This window comes from Pelobates fuscus, chromosome 9, assembly GCF_036172605.1.
Source record: "Pelobates fuscus isolate aPelFus1 chromosome 9, aPelFus1.pri, whole genome shotgun sequence".
Classification (NCBI taxonomy): domain Eukaryota; kingdom Metazoa; phylum Chordata; class Amphibia; order Anura; family Pelobatidae; genus Pelobates; species Pelobates fuscus.
The window spans coordinates 141,289,171-141,297,136 of record NC_086325.1 but is presented as its reverse complement, the minus strand read 5'-3'; the positions used below and the strand labels follow the sequence as shown (position 1 = coordinate 141,297,136).

The 7,966-nt window shown below is 41.7% G+C and overlaps 4 non-coding genes across 4 annotated transcripts; all 4 read right to left on the bottom strand.

Moving 5' to 3' along the window:
- Positions 1-287: 287 nt before the first annotated feature.
- Positions 288-373, bottom strand: TRNAR-UCU (transfer RNA arginine (anticodon UCU)). Its single transcript is given in 2 exon segments — positions 288-323; positions 337-373. It is a non-coding gene; the product is annotated as a tRNA-Arg (tRNA).
- Positions 374-2,384: 2,011 nt separating this feature from the next.
- Positions 2,385-2,471, bottom strand: TRNAR-UCU (transfer RNA arginine (anticodon UCU)). Its single transcript is given in 2 exon segments — positions 2,385-2,420; positions 2,435-2,471. It is a non-coding gene; the product is annotated as a tRNA-Arg (tRNA).
- Positions 2,472-3,739: 1,268 nt separating this feature from the next.
- Positions 3,740-3,825, bottom strand: TRNAR-UCU (transfer RNA arginine (anticodon UCU)). The gene is given in 2 exon segments: positions 3,740-3,775; positions 3,789-3,825. It is a non-coding gene; the product is annotated as a tRNA-Arg (tRNA).
- Positions 3,826-5,696: 1,871 nt separating this feature from the next.
- TRNAR-UCU (transfer RNA arginine (anticodon UCU)) lies at positions 5,697-5,782 on the bottom strand. Its single transcript is given in 2 exon segments — positions 5,697-5,732; positions 5,746-5,782. It is a non-coding gene; the product is annotated as a tRNA-Arg (tRNA).
- Between the last annotated feature and the right edge of the window lie 2,184 nt (positions 5,783-7,966).

Below are 7,966 nucleotides of genomic sequence, written 5' to 3'. Positions count from 1 at the left end.
AGTGACCTCTAGTGGCTGTCTAATAGACAGCCACTAGAGGTGGAGTTAACCCTGCAATGTAAATATTGCAGTTTATGAAAAACTGCAATAATTACACTTGCAGGGTTAAGGGTAGTGGGAGTTGGCACCCAGACCACTCCAATGGGCAGAAGTGGTCTGGGTGCCTGGAGTGTCCCTTTAAATGTCCCTATCAGTTTCCCAGTATGAGAGATGCCATTTGAATATGTGGACATCAGTTTTCCAGAAAGGAATGTAGAGTGTGAATGAGAGTCACCAATGCAAAAATACGACTCTGGTGGGACTCGAACCCACAACCTTTGAATGCCTTCAGCTTTCTAGAAGTCCAATGCGCTATCCATTGCGCCACAGAGCCCATGGAGAAAACATATTTGGGTGGTCTTTTCACAAACATTTATTGACAAAAAAAGTATTCTTTTTTATTATCTTTTTAGTATATTTATTATCACTCTAACATGCATTTTGAAAGCCTTTATCAATTTCCCAACATGATGACTACTCTCAGACTCTCATGAATTGTTAGCTAAAGCAGATGTGGTGGGGAGGTGTTGCAACAGTGAATTGAAGGATAACACCATGGTACGCCAGCCATCATAACTACTTTAAAGTGATGAAGTGGTTATGATGCCCAGACAGTTTGTTTAAAGAAGGCTGTAGAAGTATTTCTCAGTATTATTTATAAATTTTCAATTCAAACGGTACCATAACTACATAATTACTTTCTTAAAACCTAATGACATTAAGCAAAGTTTTAAGTAATTATTCCTTCCATGAATGAAGGGCATTATTAGACCTTTTCTAAGGAATAGTCGATAATAGGAGATTAAACAATAAGATGCATCAGAAGGAAGAGTTAGAGGATCACTATAGTGTCAGGAAAACAAACAAAGCGGTTTTCCTGTCACTATAGTGCCCTGAGGGTGCCCCCACCCTCAGGGTCCCACCTCCGTGGCGCTGAAGGGGTTAAAACACATTCAGCAACTTACCTTTATCCAGTGCCGGGCTTCCTCGGTGCTGGTGACCTCTCCTCCCCCGCCGACTTCAGCTCCTGACTGGAGCGGAATGCGCATGTGCGGCAAGTTTTAGAAATGCAGCACACTGTTGAGTGTACTGCTCCAACTGGCTGTGCGGGATAGGAGCTAAATTCATCATCTCTTAAAGGTGCACTCAAAGCTACACTCTGTAGTGTTAATGGTGCCAGGAGTCCACTGGCAATCTTCCAATATTTTCAAACAGTTTGAATCTTACATGGGTCCTCCAGGTGTCCATGCTCTGGCCCTCCTTTACAGATATGGCTAAGGCAGCATTTCCTATTTTGCATTAGCAATTTCAATTTCATCCAACTCTGTATATAATTCACTGGATGATCAGCTGACACTTTACAGCCAACGAACACCATCCATACTTGTGCAACATTGATAATGCAACTGGGGAACTTCTGCTTTAGCGATATCTTTAATGAGGTGCCTGGGGTAATCAAGTAAGTGTCAAACTTTTTAAAAACAGTTTGAGTTGTACTAGTGGATTGGCACCAGCGATGTGATTCCTGACACTATAACCACTACAGTGACCTTTAGTGATTATAGTGTTTAAGTACCCTTAAAAGGACACTATAGTCACCAGAATAACTGCAGCTTAATGTAGTAGTTCCGGTGAGTATAGTATGTTCCTGCAGGCATTTTCATGTAAACACTGCCTTTTTAGAGATAAAACGGCCACTAGAGGCCCTTCACAATGTAAAAGGTCAGGTGACTTGCTCCCATAATTTCTCATATAAAGTTATAGAAGTACCAGGACTGCCAGATAACTTGCTACCTTGATGGATCTCACTGCAGAAGCTGCAAATCACGGAAGTTTGCATAAATTTCAAACTCTTTCAAGATCAGTTATGCTATTTTTTACTTCTATTGTTTGCATATTTCAATGCATTGCATTGGAAGGGTGACTACCAACTGTTGGAATTGTCAGCTAAATGGTTTTAATTAGCATTTAAAGGGAAACTATAATGCCAGGAAGGTCAGTATCTCCATTGAAATAAAACATGGAAATGCGTAAATCCTGGGCTGTTGTTGGTCCACAAGGACTGGGTTGGGAAACACTGGTTTAGACGACCAAAAGTCATCTAAGAACCCCAGTGGAGGACTTAACCCTGGCAAATAATTATTGCAGTTTATAAAAACTGCAATAATTACACGCTCATTGTTAAGGGTGATGGGAGTTGGCACCCAAACCACTTTAAAAAGCCTTTATCCTTTTTACAGTGTGACAGATGCCAGGTGTCATAATTTGTATGTTGTTGAATTTGAGCATATCAGTTTTCCAGAAAGAAATGTAAAGCATGAATCAAGGGTCTCCAAAGCAAAATGCGACTCTGGTGGGACTCGAACCCACAACCTTTGAATGCCTTCAGCTTTACTAGAAGTCCAATGCGCTATCCATTGCGCCACAGAGCCTGTGGATGCAATGGTTATGGGTGGTTATTACATAAACATTCATGTGAACTCAGTGCTGACCAAGCTCCTCCAGTGTTTGTATCTGAGGCTGGACAGGAAGTGAAAGGGGTCACTTCCCACCAGGCCACTGACAGCCTCTCATACAGGAAGTGCATTGCAGGAAGAGCAGGCGAAGCTTTGAGTGATGCACACTGTATAACAGCTCCTGCAGCTCTAATATAATCAATCTGACTAGTTTACAGAAGACATAGGAGGGCAAGTACTCTTTGATAGAGTTCAGGTGTTTATGGAATTCTTCTGCCATATGCAATTTTATGTCCTTAAAGGGACACTATAGTTACCCAGACCACTTCAGCTCAATGAAGTAGTCTGGGTGACAGGTCCCTCAGGTTTTAACCCTTCAGATGCAAACATAGCAGTTTCAGCAGTCTTCCGGACAGCCACTAGAGGCACATTTTATGCCTCCATCGTGCACAGCGTCCATAGGAAAGCATTGAGAAATGCTTTCCTATGGAGACTTTGAATGCGCGCGCGGCACTTACCGCGCATGCGCATTCTGCTCCTGTGACGTCGGCCGAGGGAGCCTGGCGCTGGATTAAGGTAAGTGGCTGAAGGGGGACCCTGAGGGTGGGGGCACCGCTATGTTTTCCTGACACTATAGTGATCCTTTAAGAAAAGACTGTAAGCTTTATTTACTGAGGGCTCTGTCCGATAAGCAGCACAAGTCACTTGTTTCCAACTTTGATTTGGAGGGAGGCATCTCTTCAGAAGGCATTATGCCTTTGTCGGGACGGCTCTTGAAGATCAGGGTCACAGTGTAATGTATACAAATTCATATAGACACTGACACATACACACAAACATTGATACATGCCCACACCATGACACAGATACACACACTGACGTGTGCGCACAGACACACACATACACATACACACTCACTGAAACTCAACTTATTCTTTTAAATCTCCAGTGCTGCTTCGTGCTCCTCTCCCTCTCTGCATGATGGTGGGAGGAAGTGACAGGCGGCTGACATGGGCTCCGATAAATTTGCATTCCCTATTTGAAGGAACACTATATGGTCAGGAATACAATAGATCTCAATGCAGAGGATGAGAAATTTGCAACAACTTCAAGCTCTTTGAAGATCGGTTTATATTTTCTATTAAATGTATTTTTTGGAATAGTCAATTCAATGGTTCGAACTAACATTTTATATGACAAATATTACAAATAGAAATGTAAAGCATGAATCAATGCAAAATATGCGACTCTGGTGGGACTCGAACCCACAACCTTTGAATACCTTCATCCTTCTAGAAGTCCAATGCGCTATCCATTGCGCCACAGAGCCAGTATAAGACAAGCCATCACATGGTAATTTGGTAACGAAGATATATATTTTTTTCTTTTTTTAGATTTTCTTTTTATTAATATTTCTCATGAAAAGATTCTAATTTACTCGTTTTTATCTTTATTAATTATCTTTTCTATTTTATTTATTATTATTATTTTGTAATTGTCAATTCAATATGCCAAGATGGAAAAACTCTCTAACTCAGCTATGCTACCAGTACGACAATTTTTGTCTCTTCTTCACATGAAACGCAAGAAATAGATTTGTTTTTTACTTCTTTATTTTTGTTGTGCACAGACGTAACAAGAAGCTTTGGTGCGCCACAACAGCAACATCAGGATAAGATGGTAAACATTTGTAATACAGGTTGTAGCATTCGTTAGTCAGGCACATTTTTAGGTTAATGAGATCAATATTTCAACAGTTTAGGTTCTCGTTTGGATTAAATGATTTAGCAAGATGCACATGTCAGGGAAGAGTATTCAGAGGAGTGACAAATAAGGAACACCTGTAATGTACAATCCTAATATAAACACGATGTACAGTTAAATATATGCTAAATGTGTGACAGTAGTGTGACCTGATAGACAGTGCACATTTTATATTATTAGAGAAAAAACATAGTTGCACGAAGAGCCTATACGTCTCAGCTTTTAGTATTGTAGTATCTGGCTAATCCTGCAGCTCTCACAGTTAACATGCTTAGTGGGTATGGCTAGACCCTGTTGCTAAAGTGTGTCATTGTTGTCACATCTAGCGTTAATTAGCTGAGTGTACTATAGCAAGATTTAACAAATTATGAAACCACTGGTAACGATTATTTACAAAAACACTAATCAATTGAAAAAAAAACAGCTGTGAACACGCTGTGTAAAATGACACGGGGGGGGGCTACTGTCCTCCCCCCAGCCCCCACCCCTGCGCGGTGGGTGGGGGCCATAAATCACAATGAGGGGGGGAACCTATTGTCCACCCCCCCCTGGCCCCTCCCCCTTTGTCATTTAGGGCCCCCACCCGTCGCCCATGGGTGGGGGCCGGGGGGAGGACAGTAGGTCCCCCCCCCCCTTATTGTTATTTAGGGGGCACTCACCCGCCGCGCAGGGGGGGCGGTGAGTAGGTTGTTGTTTTTTGTTTTTTTACTGTAAGCAGCCAGAGGCTGCTCACTGTTTAATAGACATGCCCCTACTCGCAGTTTAGCGAGTAGGGGCATAATTTACTAATACTAAGTATAATACTAGTATAATTTACTAATACTAAGTAATATTTACTTAGTATTAGTACATTTGGCTGAAAATTTAGGTCTTTCAGCCTTTTAGTAGATAGCTCCTTGATACCGTGGGAATTAGGGAGTTATCTACTAAGCGGCTGCAAGATGCAGCCACAGCAATGAATAGGATCGGAGTTTCATTCATTTGAATGAAATTCCGAAACGAACAATGTCCCGAATTGCGTTCTAACACGAATGGAGAAACTGTTAGAACGCAATTCGGCAGTTTTGCTGGCGTCCTGTCTAAGTGACAGGAAGCATCGCGGGAACAGGGAGGAAAGGTAAGGATTGTGGAAAAATTGCTGTGACCAGCGCACACTTTGCTCCTCCGCTGGTCACCGCGTAGGAAACCTCCATAAGAGAAATAGTCCCTACTTTTTCTTAAGTTTTAAAGAAAACTAGAGCAGACAAGAAGAAATGAAGAACAAATCCTGAGAGAGGAAGAGAAGAGGAATCAATTGGGGAAAGGTAAGTTCGGCATGACAGTGCCGCTTTAAGGTTGACTGGAGTGTCCCTTTAATTTTTCTATTGTTTTTTCAGTATGACAGATGCCACTCAATTTTTCAGAAAGATATGTAGAGCACGAATCCAATACAAAATGCGACTCTGGTGGGACTCGAACCCACAACCTTTGAATGCCTTCAGCTTTCTAGAAGTCCAATGCGCTATCCATTGCGCCACAGAGCCTGTGGAAGAAAATGACTCACAAACATTCATTAAAGGCTTTACAATTTTTATTATATTTTTTTTAATTGGGCAATTCAGGCTTTCTTCTTTTAGTTCAGCTCCTTTGCCTTCAAAGGGACACTCCAGAACCTGAAACACTTCAGCTTGCTGAAATGCTTCTCGCATGAAGAGTGTGTCCTCTTTTTCATTTAAAAAAAAGTGCAGATACCAATAGAAATTGTCACTTTTATAAATAACTGGACCTTGTTAAAGCCCCCTGGCTTTCAATCAGGCTACAAGTTCTGTTACTTCCTGGTTTAGTTAGCTCAATAGAGCTAAATTCAACAGGCAGGTATTTGCTCAGAGCACCAGCCTTGCAAAGACTTCTCATTGAGCTGCATTGGGAAGCCTGTGATTGGACAGTCACAGAAAGTATGGGCGGCGTTAGAAGGGGTGGGCTTGCAAAGGCAGCAGACAAGAGAACAGTAGTTTTCTGAAGTTGTTTTTAGATATACCCCCAATGAAAAAATACATAACTAAATGCATGAAATGTTTAATTGGGGTTTTATATATTAAACAATGATTTTTATTTGAGCTGTGGCATGCCCCTTTAAATCTGAAATTCACATTGATCTCTAAGTTTAGTAAATAACCGTCACAAGTCTCACCATAAAAACTTCAGCTAAACAAAATTGTTATGGTGCTAGGAGGCCCCCAGGCGCACTCTTACCTTAAGTGGTTAAACCGTTATCAAATGGATTAATCCCAAAGTGTGCATCCAGCTTCGATCTGCAGGTCCTGCTTCTAAATCTCAGTTTCAGGAAGTGCAGAGTGCCTCCGGGCAAGGGCTCGACTGATTTGGCTTTAAACAGTCAGCTGACGCACAAAGCCAATCAGTAGCTCCTCATTGATAACAAAACAAAACAAAAATAAATGTACCGTTTTATCAATGGAGAGCTACTGATTGGCTTAGAGAGTCAGCTGACTGCTTTAAGCCAATCAAGGAAAAGGCAATACTGCCTAGGGACACCTCTAGTGGCTGTCACTCAGACTGCCACTAGAGGTGTTCCTGGGTGAGTGCTGTACACTGTGCAGCACTGACGTTCATGGAGATGCTGAAAAATCCCCATAAAGCATTCTATAAGGAGATGCTGATTGGCGATGGCCTCCCAATGCTTTCCTATAGGAAAGCATGGGATTGGGTGAGAACATCAAGTTTTATCATCTCCACCAAGGGGGAGGAGTGGGGGTGGGGACGGCCATGATGAGATCCGTGGGGCGCTGGAAAAAAGTGAGTAAAATCATCTATTTAACTGGGGGTAAGGGAGGGAGAACTACTGTGTCAGGAATACACGTTTGTATTACTATAGTGTTTCTTTAAGGGGACAATAGAGACAAACGTTGAAAAATTTTGACAAGAACAATAGGTTGCTGAGGACCCTGCTCAAACGAGTTTACAAACTAGAGGATCAGTTCGAATTGTGGAATGGAAACAAGGCAAAGAGGTGAAGTGGTTATGATGCCCAGATTGTTCCTTTTAAGAAAACTGTAGGAGTGAAGAGCTCCAAAATGTCTGATGGCAGCCATGAGCACACTATTGGTTGTACTACTCCAACCGGCTAAATGGAATAGATGTTCATAGTCATAAAAGTGCACTGAAAACTGCACACTGAAATGAATATTGTGCCAGGAGTCCCCAGGCAATGTCCCACCGTTTTAAATCAGTTTTACACTTATCTGGGTCCTCCAGCTGTCCATGCTCTGGCCCTCCTTTGCAGATATTCGCTAAAGCACAATTTAGTTATTGGCATTAGCAATTTCCTCAGACAAAGAACACCACCCATATTTGTACAAAACTAATATTACAAAAGAGGAATTTCTGCTTTAGCGATATCTGTAATGAAGTGTTTGCAGAGACTGCGTGTTCGAAAACAGTTTTGCTCTTAATAGTGGAATGGCACTAGGGATTCCTGGCACCATAACCAGTAAAGCAGACTGTAGTGATTAAGGTGGTTTACCCTAGGAGCCTTGATATTTGTGCTGATATGAAAGGAAGAAGTTTAGAAAACCACGTAGGAATGCTAGTTCCGTCTTGCTTTCTAGGATACAAATCACTCATTCATGTTGAGGAATAACACAAAAAGATACTGTTCTGGTGTATGTATTATTCATATGCTAATTCCCAATCTGCAGCATTTGAATTCT